The sequence below is a fragment of the Bombus bifarius genome, unplaced genomic scaffold, assembly GCF_011952205.1.
Source record: "Bombus bifarius isolate JDL3187 unplaced genomic scaffold, Bbif_JDL3187 scf7180000007966, whole genome shotgun sequence".
In the NCBI taxonomy this organism is placed as follows: domain Eukaryota; kingdom Metazoa; phylum Arthropoda; class Insecta; order Hymenoptera; family Apidae; genus Bombus; species Bombus bifarius.
The window spans coordinates 4,244,048-4,262,262 of record NW_022884352.1 but is presented as its reverse complement, the minus strand read 5'-3'; the positions used below and the strand labels follow the sequence as shown (position 1 = coordinate 4,262,262).

Below are 18,215 nucleotides of genomic sequence, written 5' to 3'. Positions count from 1 at the left end.
GCTTTATTATTATTATTATGTTTTATTATTAACGTAGCATATTAATTTATTACTTAATTTTAAAGCTACTGCGAGTTTCACTTTTGTCGGGATGTTACTCGTACAGAAAAGTCTTTTGTCATGGAAAGCTTCCACAACTTTCATCTTCAAAGAAGAATTCGTTATTTTTATTTAATAAGAGCATTTAGTGTATTCTTGTTGCGAGAAAGTTTCGTCATCGAAGATTCTAATGTTTTAATTCATTTTATTTGAGTTTTAATTTATATCGATTACACGTGAGTCGAACGACAATTGTTTTCCGCTTTCAGTTTATAAATTGTGGAAAAAATGTATTTTTCAAGAAATTTACATAATTCTAGTGAACTGTGATATAACAAAGAGTAAGGTAATTGAAATATTTCCCAGATTTCGACAATCTCTGTGACTAATTTCACCATTCAATAAACTCGTTGATTACATGTTCGATTTAATTAGAAAAGTGCTTACGTAATCGGGATTCTAATTGGTTGACGTACATTCTTTTCTCACAATCGACTCAGCCAGCGTACAATGAAATTTCTTTGAACGACACGTTCGCCATTTGAAAAGAAAGAAAGAACAAGGAACGAAGTGGAAAGCAGGGAGCTGAATTGGAAAGTTTTACACACAAGCAGCCCATACATCAAAATATTTTTCTTCTTGCCATAAGAAAAAAAATTTCATTCTTTTCTGTTGTAGCCGTCTTGGTATGGCAGAGCAAACATTCTGTTTTGCAAATCATTTTCGTTTGAATGCAGAACCGGGTGGCTTAATAGCCACGTTTCACCAATGTGTTTTGATAACTTTATTTTGGCAACCGGTTAGTAGCAAAAATACAATGACACGTCATTTCGTACGAGATATAGGGGATAGGAACATCGTTTGTTCTTCTGATAATTTGTCCAACTAATTTTTCATTTAAGGCCCAATGAAATTCATATACGTCGATAGTCCCGTTTTCCATAATTTTACTCGACTCCAATAATTTCCTTGCTTTAATAATCTTCCTGTTTCCACGACATCACGTGCTCGATGATTCAAATTTTTAATCGCCTTTATGTAATCAAGGGCTACACGAGTCTCTAAGAAGCCAAGCTGATGCACTTTTTCTGAATTTCTCGGTTTCATTGTACGGGTACACCATTAATGTCCCATTCTCAAGAGAAAAATCACTTGCGCAAGTTCATTTATCACAAGAACACGGCGCAGATAATGGAAGGTCTTATACCATACGTATGAATCAGTATTCGTATCCTCATTTTTCTCTACTGTTCAATTTAACGAACCTCCTGTTCAACCTCTCATACGCTATCCTTACGAATCTGGTGAAAAAAACGTTCTCCGTTCCATGAACCCGTAAAACCACGTCTCCGTAAACTCGCTTAAAACACAAGCTGCGGTATAGCGACCAACGTCTCGCCTTCAAAATAATCATTCTCCTCGCCTGTACCCCCTTCGAAAAAACTCTCACCCCGTTCGATGAAAAAGCAGCAAGCGTTCGAAGAAAACGCGGCAGACAAAAGTGCGTGAAGCTCGAGAACCGAAGGCCCTGAAGTCCAAGAGGAAGAAGCGCTAAGAAGAAATTCGATTTCTTCGCGCACAGAACAAAACCAAAGAGAATACATACATACATACATACATACATACATACCGGTATAAGCGTTTCGAGTGGATGTACGTTGGAAGAAGTGGACCTCGCGGTCTCCTTACGGGGCCCCGTAGCTTACGGATCGATTTTACACGTGCAATACTTTTTGATTACTTTAGGAAGGGGGCCCGAGGTGTCTCAGCGCCCTGGCTTTCCGTGGGCACGGAGGGGGCCCATCGACGGGGGGACTTTGCCCCCACAAGTGGCTCCCCGGTAGCGCCGTCGCGCACCTGCCGCTTATTCCCACGCCGGGACTCACGTTCGCCTCATCTTTCCTCTGTTCGTGTTTCCCGCTACCCCTCGACACCCCTTGGCCGCCTCTCTTTCTCTCTTCTTCAACTCCTCCTTCCCCCAACCTTTCTCTCTCTCCCTCTCTCTCTCTCTCTTCATCTTACTCTCTACTTATTTCCCTGTCTTTTTTTTCCACCTTGATTTTACTCTATTCCTCTCCTTTCTTCTGTTTCTTCTTGTTCTTACAGTGTACGACCCTCTCTCGTCAACGGCGGCACACGTGTGCACCACGGGCCCCTTCTACGAGGGCACGCTTATTTATTTTTAGATATTTTCGTACGGCCGCGAGATATACAACCCTGTACGCAAGCCACGAATTTCGAACGAGGTGCCGTTTCCCCCTACCCTTTGCACAGGCCACCATAATATTCCGGCGGTACGTGATCATGGGATTTGTCTGCGAGGGAATGCGAATTTGACGAACCAACCCTACCGCGTTCTTTCGCCCATCTTCGGGCCAGTTTCGTTCTCTTTAACGCGGGAAAGTATTTAGTCGATTGTTTGGTTTTACAGTTTTCTTTCAATCTCGTAATCTTTTTCACCTGATAACAGGTGAACAAGATTGAAATATACAAATTCCAAGGTCAAGGTCCTGACACTTCAGGGTTCAAGGATGGTTAGGCTCGGTAGAGGGGGTATTTTGCTCGACGAGGTTAAATTGGAGCGTAGGGAGAGATGGTTGCAATTTTGCTTCTCAGAGATTTGCATGGACGTAGTTTTATTTGCCACGAGATCAACAAATGGCGGAATGACGTTAATGGATGAAGAATTTTCTTACGAAAATTCCGATTTCGGACGATAGTTTAGTATACAGCGTAATGAGAATATAATTTTCATTTCGGAATTCGTATTTGTCGAGCGATCCAATTTGCACGGTGTGACTTTGGAACGTGAAAAATGGCAAAATGAAGAATCACGACAGAGACGATCGACCCTGAAAGAACGATCGAATTATTCTCGACAGGAATTGTTACAATTACGCTTTCCGGTTTCGTATTATGCGTATTATTCAGGTTGACGTGTTTTTGTAAGACACGTTGCACGGGCAAAAGAGAAGAAAGAGAATCGCAGGGAACACGCGAACATCGTGAGTGAAATAAAAGGACGCAGCGAGTAAAATGGATAAAGTGGAACGAGAAAACGGACACCTCGAGTCGAGGATGTCGTTCTGGTTAGGAATTCTGACGGGTTCTTTCGTCGAAGAAATCCAATACTCCGGCGACGTCTGGTCGTGGTCGAACGGTCGTTTTGTTTGACGTAGGCACCAATGTACTGATATTCGACCAGATTCCTTATGGATTACCTGTATCCATCTTCCAACAACGCAACACCGATCAGTTTTCTTTCTTACATGTTAAATACTGTGACAGGTACACGACTGTTAATACAAGCTTGTCGCGATTAAGAATCTTCAGCCTCTTTTACTTTACTTTCAGTTATTCTTCCAATGTTCTTGATAATCGTTAGTTTCTGTGTTTTCCACCTATGAGAAAATCTTTCATCAACCTGGACAAGTAAACTGTCTGTACGGAATTGACATTGTCGGTATAGATATCGATCTTTATCACTGATTTTACTATTCTTCTTCACAGCTGCAATCTTCCCATCGAAACTCTATAGAAAAATTCTACAAAACGTGCGAAGATACTTCACTGAATTATAAAGACAACAAATTAGACACGCACAGATATTAATGGAATGGAATCAAATTATTCGTCTTCTGGTTCAATCTCATCCAATGTTCTCTCTTCTTTGTCGTATCTGGTTAAATAATCTTTTACGCTCGTTTAATTTCCTTCCGACTCTAAAGCAAACGCAATATCTGGCTGAAAACGTTTAAACAAGTAGGTTACGTTTAAACGATCCAACGCACGAATCTCCGAATGCAAATACTTGCATCGACAAACACCTGCAGCTACCTAAATCTCCAACACGAACACCATTACTCACCCTTGGAAAATTAAATACAATACCTCGGTGGGAGAAATCGAATTTCCTGCAACGAACCAGCGAATATTCCATAGGTGTTTCACTATAGATCCGATCGGACACGCATCCACCCTCATTACCCTCCTACGAGCAGTCGAAAGAATCGTGTACGATCGTTCTATTTAAGAATTCCATTGTCCACCCCGAGGGGTAGAGTGTTCCCGCCAGGAACGCGTCGAAATCGGTGTCAGGGTAGTGGAGGAATCCCGCATCACCGCTATTGTTGTTCGCCAACCCCACGCGAGGGTTGCACGCCGGGACAAGTGGCATTGTGTGTTTTTTGGGGGAGATGGGGAACATTGCACAGGTGCACAAACCTGCGTAAAGTGCATAATGTGAATCGCTGAATGGAGGGATGGGAGTGTAAAAGGAGGGGAGACGAGGAGTTTCTGGACAAACAGGCCCCCTCTCTGTGCAGGAAAATTAGGAGCCTTTTTAGACCGAGGAAGAAAGAAGGGAGGCTGCCTGGTTTCCAGACGCTGACGCATTTTCATCTCCGCCCTAAAAGTGCCGATACGCGAGGGGAAAAGAACAGGATGAAAATCCTCTCATACGGAGATTTTGTTCTTTTTTTTTTTTTTTTTTACGAAATTCTTGAAAGGTCTGTCGAGGGTTTTGGTCGACTTTGCGTGCTTTTTGGCGTCTAAGGGAATGTTTACTGGAAGAAATTGGAATTATTTTTAATTCAGTTGGAAATTCGTAGATCTATTCGATTGGTTGAAATTTATCGAGCTTAGAGATATATTTGAGAAATGTTCCATTTTCCTAAAACAAGCAACATGTACATATGTAACTTGAGTTTTAAACTTGACTATTTTATACAATTAGGCGTATTTACTCACAAGAACAATATTTTGCTTTACTTGATATCCTAGCCACTTTTACCCTCTTTATATAAAATCGTATCTATGTATAATCGCTGGATTTCAGAAATATGTTGCAGTTACGTTTCTAATAAACTGTTTCATAGGATATTTATTAAACATATGAGACATATTTTCAAGTAAAAGTAGCGCTTCGATAGCACAAGCTAAAGAATATTCCATCGAATTCTTAAAACTATTAACCCGAAGAGATTTCTGGCGAAAAGGAACCGGAGCTGATCCTTTTTCATCCCTAACTTCCGATACAAAATTCTACGCTATATCGTAAGCTTGTATATTTGATATTGTATGTATTTAATATCGCATAAGAGCAGGACGATGTATATCAACTTTCAAGTTGCACGTAACTCACGCTTCGTCTCTAAATTCGCCGATTCTAATATTCTAAAAGTATCGTGAGACGGTTCCTTCTTACGCAACTAGAGCCCTCGTGTTTCACAAAACCTCCAACGAAACGTAATCCCACTTTGACGCTCTTTTCTTATTTCTTATTCCGCGAAACTTCTAGAACGCGCTATAGAATCGTCGTCCAACAAAATAAAATTCTATTGTGACATTCCTTTGCCATTTTCACCTGCGAATTATCTGCAAAACTAAACTAAAACACGCTATAGAATCGTTGCCCAACAAAATAAAATTCTACTGTGACATTCTTTTGCCATTTTCACTTGCAAATTAAACCCTCGCAATTTATCTGCAAAACTAAATTAAAACATACTATAGAATCGTTGTCCAACAAAATAAAATTCTACTGTGACATTCCTTCGCCATTTTCACTTGCGAATTATCTGCAAAACTAAACTAAAACACGCTATAGAATCGTTGCTCAACAAAATAAAATTCTACTGTGACATTCCTTTGCCATTTTCACTTGCAAATTAAACCCTCGCAATTTATCTGCAAAACTAAGTTAAAACACGCTATAGAATCGTCTCATCCAACAAATTAAAATTCTATTGTGACATTCCTTTGCCATTTTTACTTATAGGTAATTTATCTGCAAAACTCGAAGCTACCTTACAGCGCCATCACATCCGACGAAACGTCGAAACAGTCTCGCGAATGCGATACCAGCTCGATCTCTTCTCCATTCTTCATTCCCTTCGTAAAAAGCGTCTCAAAGGAACGTGGACGTTTTCACGAGACAAGGATTAAACTGTGTCTTCAATACCGGGGCAGATCCGGTCCCAAGGTTACCTCGTTCATGCGTAAGTGGCTGTGTCTCGAGTCGTCGAAGACAGAACCCGATAATCGGTACGGCTGCGAGGAAATTACATACCGGCGCGCGACTTGTAACAATGTATACGCTGTTCACTTGGACGGTTGATCACGATTATCGAGGTAAACACGTGAGGCTAAAAGTGAAACGTCGTTTCACAAAGCCGATCCGTGCAGAACGACTAACCAAGATGCTCTTCTGGCATCTGCCCGCGAGCTGTGCGATGTTTTCACGCGATACGACAAGAACAGCCCTTTGCCTCTATCCTTAGGCGTATGTCCATTTACACGACAGGGTCATTCGAGTAATTCTAAACTTTTACGTTTGTGAATTTAATGTTGAACTTTGCGCGGAATAATCGGAATTCACGTTTATCGAGAGACGCCATTAGTCTTCGATATGTTGGCTTGGCAACTAAGCGATTGCGGATTTTCTCATTAGGTGGTAATTACAAAATCCGCGATCACTTAGTTGTCAACCCGATACGAGTCGTTTCATGCAAAGATGGTGTAAGTCAGGAAAGTTGATTATTGCACGATACGAGAGATAAATTAAAAATTCCGTAAGGAGACGAGCGGACGATTCTCGCTTAATCGAGGCTACCGAGAAACTAATTAAATGTACTTACGCGACACAGAACCAAGAGTAGGCTTTCGACAATATGCTCTGCTAAATCAAATATGCAAAAGATCGACTCACGCCGCTTTTGCATTAGATTGTGGATTTCTATGAGCCATCGCTTAGCTCGAGTCCGATAATCCTATCTTGCCTTAAGACAGGTGTTCGTTTGAGAATCGCGAGTGACAGTTACTTTCAAAAATAATCTTATCAGATCTTATAGTCGTTATCTTTCAGAAATTTTTTCTCAGATAGACGGTGAAAAAGCATAAATTCTTTTGCACCTAGTTTCTCTAGTTTTCATTTCTAATAGCACGTTTCGTAATACATCGATGCCGGGCTCGCGAAGTCGCAAGGACCATCGCCATCGACCTTAACGCTCCCAACTAGCTAAACGTTCGTTGTTTTTGTCGCTGACTTACCAGAGAATAGCACAGGTTTTGAACGTATATAAAAGAAGACACGTGCACGCGCGTGCGTACGTCAGAAGGACCTGTACTATACAACTCATGCACTTTGCAACATACGGGTACCTAATTTAGTATCCCTTGAAAGTGACTTATAAATGACATGCGAGCACGAACGATTGCTACGACAGGCACATACTGTCTGCACGATTTTACAACCTTCCATAGCACGGAACAACAATAACGTACTGACCGAAATTATCTCAACAAATATCCTAAACGTCAGACTATCTTCTGTTGTTGAAACTCCTGAGCTCTGAAGTTAGGAGAAGAGTTAAAAAAAAAAAAAAAGAAAAGAAAAGAAAAGAAAGAGAGGGGGGAAGAGGAAGAGAAGGTGTACACATAAAGAGCAGAGTGTCTTGGCACGGAATAGCAGTTTTATTTCCACGGGGCCAGTAAACTATTGTGATTGCTCGTAAAAGACGCGGAGCAATTGGAGCCTGACGGAAACGGGCCTTACTGCCGCCAGATCGCGATTGGTCGAGACGAAAGAAGAGTGGATCAGGCCCAGAGCTTCCACCACACCTTCGTGATAGTTGCTTAGACGCTATTGGTCGGCCAGTTGGGTCCTTTCAGGACCCCCCTTTGGTCTTCTCTTTATCCCCCTTTTTCTCCACACGTTGATCCACGTTCTCCCACTACCACAAAGCGGTACCCCACACGCAGCACCTTGGGTGCCCCTTCTTTCTATCCCCGTGTCGTACTTACTTTTCTTTCCATTTGTTTGACTTTGAAACTGTTTGGCCGGGGCTTTGGCCTCGCCTCTGTGCCTCGTTTCGCACAGCCTTTCTCTTTCCGTGCGTTCATCATCATTATCCTGGTCGTCATTATTTTCGTGTCTACGCTCTCGACTCGCGGTGCCCCGGTAACGCGACCGTCGTTATTTTCACCGTAATTACCTCGTATATACCGTCGAAAAGGGGACCGTCGTACCCGTCTTCGGACTTTCGACGCGTCGATATTTTATTCCGGTCAATCGGTACGCGGCCCTTACCGCCTCTTGCTCTTTGTATATGGAACGTGTAGCGCCCGATGAATTCCACCGCTCCATCTTCGCATCGCGGTTTATAACGAACTTTTTCTTATCTATGACACGGTACAATTTGGATTATGACAACACCGATATGTGAACATTCTTTGATAATCGTATGTATTTTGATTGGAAAACTAGGGTCTCTTATTTTGGTAACAAACTGTCAACGATCGTTGGACAAACAGAAAAGAACGTCATTAGATAAAAAAAATGATGAAAATTGTAAGAAATGTAGTTGGATGAAAATCGAACGTGCGTGTGGAGATTCGAGTTTGCTGATAGCGACGGATATAATAAACAACAAGTTCACGTACCATTTTCGAAGATCCTCGTAACATTATAATGCGAAATTAATGGTCCTTTGCGATTGAGTCGGTTGTTCGTGATTAATGCTCGATAATTACACGTATCGTATAAAGTGACGTAGAGAAGACTTCGACCAGATAGACAGCTTATGACTTGTGCCATCCTTTAAATAAATACGTAGACGATAATAAATAGCGTTCCTTCCTTCTATCTTCTTTTACGCAGCGTGGCTTTGCTATTAAATGTTAGTTAAAATTCCTTTGGATACAAATACTCGTACCATGCTAAATCATGTTGATCTAACATTGTCATTTTTATTAATATTATATGGCCGAGTAAAGTTTTGAACGTTCAGAAAAACGAGCATTGAGAATTATTTCACGTATTCTTACGTTCGGCGAGCGTTTTCGCGCGTTTTAACAATTTTTATTGCTTTAAGGATATTGTTTTTGTTTGATGATTATCCGTCTGGCTGAAATATTATGTTAGTATTTGCTCGCTTCGTTGCGTTAAGCGCATTGCCGGTGCTACGCAAATTCTTGCGTAAAGTTGCACGCGAGTCTTCACTGCTAATGGCACGTAACAGCTATAATTATGGTCCTATTATGAGACAGCTGAGAGTAAGCACGTTGAATAAATAAAAGAGAAGTAACTGATTTTACATACGCGTGTGTGATATAATATTTAACGATAAGTTCGCCGATATTCCAAACAAACGTAATTGAATTATGCTAAATATTTCACGATAATATTAAATTTGCAGGTAACTTTATTGGACACATCGTTACGATAATTATGTTACGATCTATTTACGGAAGAATTCTAAGTATTAGGTTGTCCGGAAAGTTGCTTTCGTTTCATAAGGAAATAATAGACGCACAATGTTCTTTGTTTTATATTAATTTATTGAATTATTCACGAACATAATAATAGAAATATAACGAAATGGACGATACCTAATTCGATAAAATAATATAAAATAGAAATTGTTGTTCATCTATTATCAGCTTGTGAAACGAAAGAAACTGTTCGGGCAACCTGATTAGTAGAGTTAGGTTTAAAATATATATTTAACGTTGACAAAGGATTAAAATAGGTTTAAAGTGGAATGTGAAACTATAAGTGGAAAACACAAAACTCTTTATCACGTTGTAATTAATATTCATATCAAATTTCATTCCGCTCCTTTCACTTTGCCTCCCAGTGAAATTGAAACATAAATTTCGTGTTCAATTTACGAGCTACACACAATTAAATATAATCTGAAAGCTGAGCGAGAAAAACGACGCTCGCGCAAATAAGATTACTCGTTACGTCTCAAAAATAATTCATTTTACGTACATAGCTTTCGATCAAATTTCTCAATACTTTGCTTCGTTAACAAATACTCTCACGAATGATACTATTTGCTTCTTGCGATGCGTTTGTCGTTAGAAAAATCGACCATTTCGTATGTTAAACTCGAAGGATTATCATTTAAGATTTGTATGGCAAATATCCAAATATGTTCGGAAAATTCCGATTTTTGTAATAAGTGTTCGTTTGCCGAGTCATTGTGCGGCCATCGAAGTAAAAAAGATGCATAAATCATGCAATAAAATACTTTCTATCTTTCTCCTATAATTTTATTCAATTCTACTTTTCACATTCTAAGCGTATGTTAATCTTTATCCAATAAAATTTGCTATGGACCTGATTTCCGTATTCTTGAAGAGTCTGCACATCTGCAGAAGCCTTATTTATGCCACGTAGGGTAAGTAATTATGGGTAAGATTCGACCCGAGGAGATGCCGCTCTCTCTCTCTGAAACGATACTCTTTAATTTTTATTTCTTGGACCTGATGTACATTACAATTTTAATCTTTTTTCTCACTCGCCATAAAAACAATGGCACAAGATATCGTACTATTGCGTTTCGATCGTGTTTTATCAAACACGAACACACATTATACGTTTTCTTTTATATTAAAGATTGCCTGCAATTCCACAGCTCTGTAATATTTTTCTTTCATTTAAAAATTTATTTTCCAAATTTTTACTTGATCCCAGTCATTTTTTTATCGACTCAAGTAATTGCACTTTATCTTACAATGACTCACGATATTTTCCATCTGACGATACTTTCGTGTGTCACCGTATTCTGCCACTTAAAGATACGCGCGAATGAACAAATTTTCTGCTACAAAACTTACGCGTAGCGTGTACATTTTTCAAAATATATGGCACCTCGCTCATAATTAATTACTCGCAGTTGTATTCAGTTGAAGAGCGCGGAAACATTTTTCTCACGTATCCTCCACGAGTATCGTGCACTCTATTCATCGTCCCATCCTATTTTACTTATGTGCATAATTAGAACGTCCAATTAGACGGCGTTGTACCGCGTACGAAGCAAAGGCTACACGCTTTAACACTTTGCCGACCGCTATAATTAGCATTCTTAGGAATGCTATCAACGGGACGATCGGATTGGTTTTTAGCACTTGGTGAATTTCATCTGGCTTCATTGGAGAATTTAAAACGTTAAGAATGTTCGTCGAAAGAATACAACGATGTAAGAAATAAAAATTCTGCAGGAAGCTCTGCCAAGGCACGTAACAGTAATTGTCTTTCACGATCCTAAAAGATATAAAAGAAATCGATGGCTGACAAAAGGTTCACCCGCGATACAAAAAATTGCATTATTTTATATAATGTACACATTATAACAATAATATTTTTTAATTATCGTATATCGCAAAATATCAATTAGTTCGATGAATATTGAAACCACGTGTTACTGAAAGTTTAACAAATTTTATTTGGTCTTTTTTCACAAAAAAAAAAAAAAAAAAACAAAAAAGAAAAATCAGGCTCCCAAATAAGAGTACGAGGCAGTGATTTCTAACCGACAATTCCACCATCGAACGTGGTACAATTTCCGAACACAGCCTCAACCTAAAACACTGTATTCAAGTGGGAATGAGCACGATAAATCTGGCGCTACCCGAAAATCATCCTTTCATTTCCTGTCCGAATGGAACAGGAAGACCTTCGAACAGACCTCGAAGGTAAAAATCGTGCTTGGCCTTTGATTACCGAAAACAATTTCACACTTTCGCCGCGGAAGAACACGCCGCCTTTTGCCAGCGTATCCTTCTCTTTCCAGTTGATCCTCGTTCGATTAGGCTGTCTGTTGCAAAAATCAAAGAAGTCGAAACACTCGCTAAAGTCGCTTTCTCTGCCGGCAAAAATGAAGCAGAGGGCACGCAGCCTTATAAAAGTTCAACCCCAGCCGCAGGCGAAATCACGTTTCACTTATTTCGTTAACGCATTGCTGGCAAAAATAAATTTTACGATTTTGCAATATTCGTGGAAAATGTATCTCCGCGTCTATGGAAATGAAAATTGATTAATTGGGTTGGCAACTAAGTGATTGCGGATTTTCTCAATACCACCTTACGACAACATCCGCAATCACTTAGTTGCCAACCCAGTATCATCGCGTTTTCGACGAGCGAATTTTGTAAAAGTGTGAGTTACGGAAATGGATGAGTCTTTCATCAGCGAACGTATCGTCGTAGTTGCACAGTCTCTAAATTCGAGAGCGTACGACTGTTTTCTTTCCTGAAAAACCAAAAACCACTTCAAAGGTTATCATTTTGGAACTCTGGACGACGTTCGGAAGATCGTAACCGAGCAATTTATATTCAGCAATAAATTCCAGCACTGTTTCCAAGAATGGAAGCACCGCTTTTGGCGGTGTATAGGGTGTACATTCTCAACGGAACTCGTATCTTTAAGAGAACAGCGTACGATTTTCGTTAAACGACGTACAAACGTTCCCACGGAACTTGCAGTCCTATTAATTCTGACACACCACGTATATCCTGTTTCGTCACCCGCCTTCGGTTTTCCTCTGTATCGCGTTAAGGCAAGTCGCCTTACAAATATAAATATCAATCGAGACACAATACATAAAACACGCGATATAAAGATAAGTTTCGGCCGCGTTTTTCGACGCAGAGGAATATGAAAATCGCCTACGGCCGATTGGTCCAACAACGTCTCTCACGCTGGCGAGGGAACAACCGGGATACGCGTTGCGCTCGGCTATTCCGCCAGCAGCAGCCGACAACAAGAAGAAGAAATGGGAATGAGAAGAGAGCTGAACGGCCGCGAGATATGACGGAAAGAACACTGTGGAAGGTGGGCAGCAGACGAAAAAATTAGCAGCAACAAGTTTCAAGCTGTGCAATAATTCCCGAGGCGCGTGTTACACAGCCTCCATGGTCCGCTGCTATTTTTTTCTTTTTCCAAAAATTTATGGGCGCAGCCACTCTCGCCCGCCGCGAGCTGAATTCGCACGAATAAAACGAGAAAAATAATCGTTTGGTCCTCGGCCACTGGCGACGTACGTACGAGCATCGTTCTCTCCTTCTTTCCGTAGGATATGCAAAAAAGGAGACAGGATCGAATAAGTATGTAAGGATATTAAACGAAAGCGTTGGTGAATTTAGGGACTTGCGCTGCGCGCTCTATAGGAGACACAGCTAACAGAAGTTGCGCGCTTCTCTGCCAATGTTTTTCTGCTCTTGCTGTAATGTAGTTGTAGGGAAGCGCAGGGTTGCTTGTTGCACAGGGTTAACCGGTTGAGTATTTGCAGGTGCGCGGATGAGATTGGAAGTCTGAAAGGATGATCGTGTTTCGAGGAATATTTTTTTTTTTTTAGGTCGCTGGAATGTACCGGGTGAATCATTACCGGCTAAAGCGGAGAACATTAATCTCTTGTATTGGCTTACATTCGATAAGCTAGTGTCAGAAACTGTTGCTGATTTGCACGAATTTTTATATCCTCGTTATCCATGCAACGTATAAAGATGACACGCGAGAAGTATGATAAACCGAATTTTGTCCATCCTCTCACTTTCACGCCACTCGATTACACGAAAGAAACATTCAAATACGGAATTTGAAGAAGAGAAGAGATACGAGGCGTTTCGAAATAGCTGACAAGTCTTAATTGATATCGACGTGGCGATTTTTTAGTAAACATCCGTCCGCGATAAATATTTTATCGATATAATCGCGACACTCGTGGCCCGTTATAACGCTAATGAAATTTCCAAATATTTCACGTAGCCTCCTAATTAAATAATTAAATTGGCAGGCGAAACGATCCCAAACGGCTCTTTCTTATCTTTATTTGCGACAGAATTTGTGCGCGTTTAATCCACATTACCAAACCGTTTCGTGTATCAAAAATATACGCGAAACACGTTATAGTACGTGTGTGAAATCGTTGTAACGCCTTCGTAAAAATAAAGATAACACAGTTTATCGTAAGAGAGACAGTGACGTGGTTCGATCAGCTCTTTTTCCTTTTTTTTTTTTTTTTTTGCAAAATTACAGCATAAACGTCAACACGTAAACATAATCTCCGGTAGCCGTTTAGCAGAATTTATGGCGGCGCTTGAGAGGAAACGGTGCTTATGTCGAACGCGTTTTTAATGATCGTGCGATAATGTCGAACTCGTTAATTTCGTATCGATAACAGAAAGATTTAAGACTAAGCATAATTACTCCCGCGGCTCGTTTATTGTATCCTCAGTCGTCTTTTATAACGACACATAAATGTTTTGGGCTATTAACGAGCAGGAAGTTGGTAACCGGTGATATTTATCTGGTCGCGTTTCGTTCGTCTTTCGTGTCACGTTTAATGGCCTCGTTAAAAAGCTCCATTCACGGCGTTTTCAGTCGCGTGTAATGCAAATCGACGCGATTTATTTTAAAGCTGAAACTAACAGCACATCAAAGAACAGAAGACATTTTCATAGCGCTTTGTTTAGTCGGTTTATATTGTCTCTGAATTAACTCGATAATGGATGATCTTTGTCCTACATTTCATTTTTCTTCTTATTTCTTCTAATTCTAATTCTAAATTATATGCACAATGTAACTCGCAGGACTTCGTTAGCGTATGCATAATTTCGAGTAAAAAATGTCACACGTAAATCGATTTATCTTCTTCCTGAGACACGGTAGTAATAAACGATGATTTTACAATGACTGTGAATTGCGGAATTGTAGTTTGAAGAGATCACAGAATATTTGGAATGTTATCTTTCGATCGGGAGTTAAATTTGCAGAATAAAAATACTTTTGATATATTTACAATTACGAAATTGATTTCTCGAATCGATTAAGGAGAACAGTCGTTTACAGTTAAAATAAGAAAAGACAAGTTGTCATGTGTGCGGTAGTTTCGAGTATAAAAGTTCTCTCGTTACTTTATTATTAACTCTTTCGTTATTTCTTTGTTACAGGAGAATAGTGAGCCGTCACGACTGCTGTTAAAAAGTGAGTAACTAACATTTTAATATTATGAATATTATGCACATACATTGCAAAAATCGAGTGGATTTTGCGTAGAAATTAACCCAGTTCGAAAAGAAGTAGAAAACTATCGATTTATGCTGACCAGATGGAATAATCAATACCCTAATCGATGAATTTCTAAAACACTAAATTTTTCATAAATTTTCTTTCAATGGTGCACAGCATTTTCATGCGTACGCGTAACTTGGAAATATAAATTTTGCTTAAAGCGTATAGACTTCGACATCTGCACATATTTTGGGATAAAGAAACGCGCTATCTCGAGCAGTGTCATTGAAATTTTTCTTCTTTCTCAGCAATTTTCTCGTCGATGATCGTATAGCTCCGGAAACACGTTTAAAACTGCCAGATATATGTCACAGAATTTTCTCTTGCGATCCTCGATCTGCGAAAGACAAAAAGATATTTAGACGATGTCCGTTTTCAGCGAGTTATGGCGCGCGACGAAAATTGGTCGCACTTTGGCTGCATATAAAACAGGCAACGTGCACTTCCACTTGTATCGTAGCTATCCATTAAATACGCGTAAGTGGAGAAATTAATGCGCGTTAAAATGATTTACACAACAACTAATTAGCCTCGCGCTGAAAATTCCAAGGATACGCACATCTCGTGGTAATCGCGCGTCAGTTTCTTCGTGCTTAGACTGCGTTTTCACTGAAGCAACAGAACGAGGATGTTCCATCGATTGCTGTTGCTGTATGTCTGAAATACTATACGATAGTTATCGAATAGTCGGGAAAGTTCGCAACCTTTTTGACAATCGATATATTTGGTTATAACTTTGCTCTTGGTTGAACGTTAAATGTATTGACTAGCGAGGAAAAATCTGATTAGTTTCAATGGAAAGAATGTTATATTTTTGATGGAGAAAGACAGATAAAAAAATATTGTTGGAAAAGTTTTTTGTTTTATATCAGTTTATTAAATTATACACGAGCATAATAATAGAAATATAACGAAATAGACGATACCTAATTCGATGAAATAATATACAACAGAAATTGTTGTTCATCTATTATCGTCTTATGAAACGGAAGAAACTGTTCGGACGACCTAATCGATAAAATTTGATGGATATTCGTAGAAACTATATTTTATCTCATTTCACACACTTGTTTATCAGGTACAAGTACATGTAACACGAAATAGCTGCAAATCTAAACCATAAATTATAAAAGCTGATACAAGTGTTACTCTGTTTCATAATGTCTCTAATAAATGCAACAAGTACGTAATAACCTAGTAAATAAATTCTCTGTAAATAAATGTTCTATTACGCAAGTGTCTACTACTGCGTATGTATGCTAAATAAATGTAATACTAAGCGTAAACGTGTATAGAAACTTGATTAACTATGCGAACCTAAACTAAGCAGTCTCTAAAGACAGGAAATAAAGAATAATAAGATACAAGAGAATAATTGACAATAAACGATATCTTATTAACTACGATAAAAAATATAATATAATACAAATTATTTCATTTTCTTCGTTTTCCACCTGTTTACAAACCACTTTCCCATAGTAAGAAAGTGACTAACTGCACCGCTTAAATTCACAAAAGTCGACAAAGATACTTTTCTCGAGACAGTGATCATCACTTACGAATCACCTAGCAAACGATAAAAAAGTTTATCTATAACAAACGTTATTCTTCGATTTGTATCGCTTTCACAGCAAACAGCAACGGTAAAAGCAACGATGTCTTTTTACTGGCGATTTTTCACGCGGAGAAATATGGAGAAACCGTCGAGTATAGCAACTTGTTCGATGGAACAGCAACGAAATCTGTTCGTCGTTGCCTCAGTGAGGACGCAGCCTTATCGTTCTCGTTTCAAAAGCTATCCCGATTCGAAGCACGTTTGCCTTTCTATACCTGCAGGCACCGCGAAACTTTCCAAATGGGAAAAATGAGAAAAAGGGTAAAAATATGCTAAATGCGACACGTTGGCGGTCGTAATTCAGGAACAGGTTTCATTCTTCGCTGGAAGGTCTTTTGACGCGTAAATCCCTGACGTTTATAATTGCTTCACGGCTATAGTATATTTTATTGAAACGTACGATGAATACAGTAAGTCGGCGTTATTAACGTTTGATACATGATATTGATTAAATGTTAATTCAATTAAGAATGTACGGTCGTTAAATCGCACCTGAAAGAACCACACGATATATGGTTTCTGATCGATTGTTGGCACAGGATGCTTCAATTTAATTAAACCAATCTGTAAGTAAATTACGACGATTTTGCAGCGGTATTATTTAAAGTTCGCATGTGCTTAATTACCTCGTGGTCTAATTACCTGGTGGTTTAATTATCGCGTACATGTGGCTGATGAAAATGGTAGATTGAATTTTTTAAATTTATGTATTAATGGCCTGAAATTTGTGAAACGTACACGCGTAGCATATTCGATTTATCGTTATGTTGGTTTCAAGAGATACGATTGGGTGTACGTTAATCGACGTATAAATTCTGCCACTCGTAATTTTCTTTAACGGGCCGTCTTAATGAAAACGTGTATTTGGGTTTATTTATTCAATACCGTGCGAGATCCACGAGAATCCACGAAATCGGCGAAGAAAATATTCAAAGACGAATCAGACGATGTTTGAATATCAAAATATTTGTTATATCGAGGAAATAAAGGAAATGAAAAAGCAACAATTATAGGATTCTCTTGGTAGTAAAATGAATTTAACTTTCGTAATATCTTACGGTGATTGTACAAAGAAAATTCTATTTCCCCGTTAAAATAATATTAAGTGTCTTTCTTTTACAGACGCGTCTTTTACAACGACGCATCTTTATACAAACATGAAATCTAATCTGTCGAACGTTGTGATCCTTAGTTCGATAGAACAAAATGGATTATACGTAATTCGATAAAATAATACAAAACGAAAAATGTTGTACATCTATTATTTCCTCATAAAACGAAAGAAACTTTCCGGACGACCTAATGCGTCGAAGTACATAAAGAAATAATGTTGAGCAGAATTCGGAGATACAAATAGCCCAAATTTTCTTCGGTATAATGTTAACAATCGCGTATGAATTTCACAGGGGAATTGGCTCCGCTCACGACGAAGTAGAATGAGACGGTCCGTGCAGACCCACGATATCGATTTAGTCTGCCTTTCGCGGAACATCGTAGAAATATAAAATCTTTAGACTTTATAATAATTTTCTGCAAGTAGATACGTTCCTCCTTGGATTCTAAAGACTGGAATCCTTCTAATTGAATGCTTAAAATTTCAGGAATTATTATCCTTAGAAAAGAATATCTCGTTTGATTTAAAGGATGCGATAATTCGCAGAAATTTCAATTGATCTTTGCTTTCATTTTTTGACAATTTCA

General features: G+C 39.1%; 1 protein-coding gene across 3 annotated transcripts in view; it reads left to right on the top strand.

Annotated features, from left to right (window-relative positions):
• LOC117213028 (tubulin polyglutamylase TTLL4-like) overlaps positions 1 to 18,215 on the top strand; it is a 238,013-nt gene that overhangs the window by 141,500 nt on the left and 78,298 nt on the right. For all 3 annotated transcript variants that reach the window (XM_033458460.1, XM_033458523.1, XM_033458587.1), the window contains one exon: positions 14,779 to 14,812. The gene's annotated coding sequence lies outside the window, so the exon portion shown is untranslated. The remainder of the gene's footprint in view (positions 1 to 14,778; positions 14,813 to 18,215) is intronic.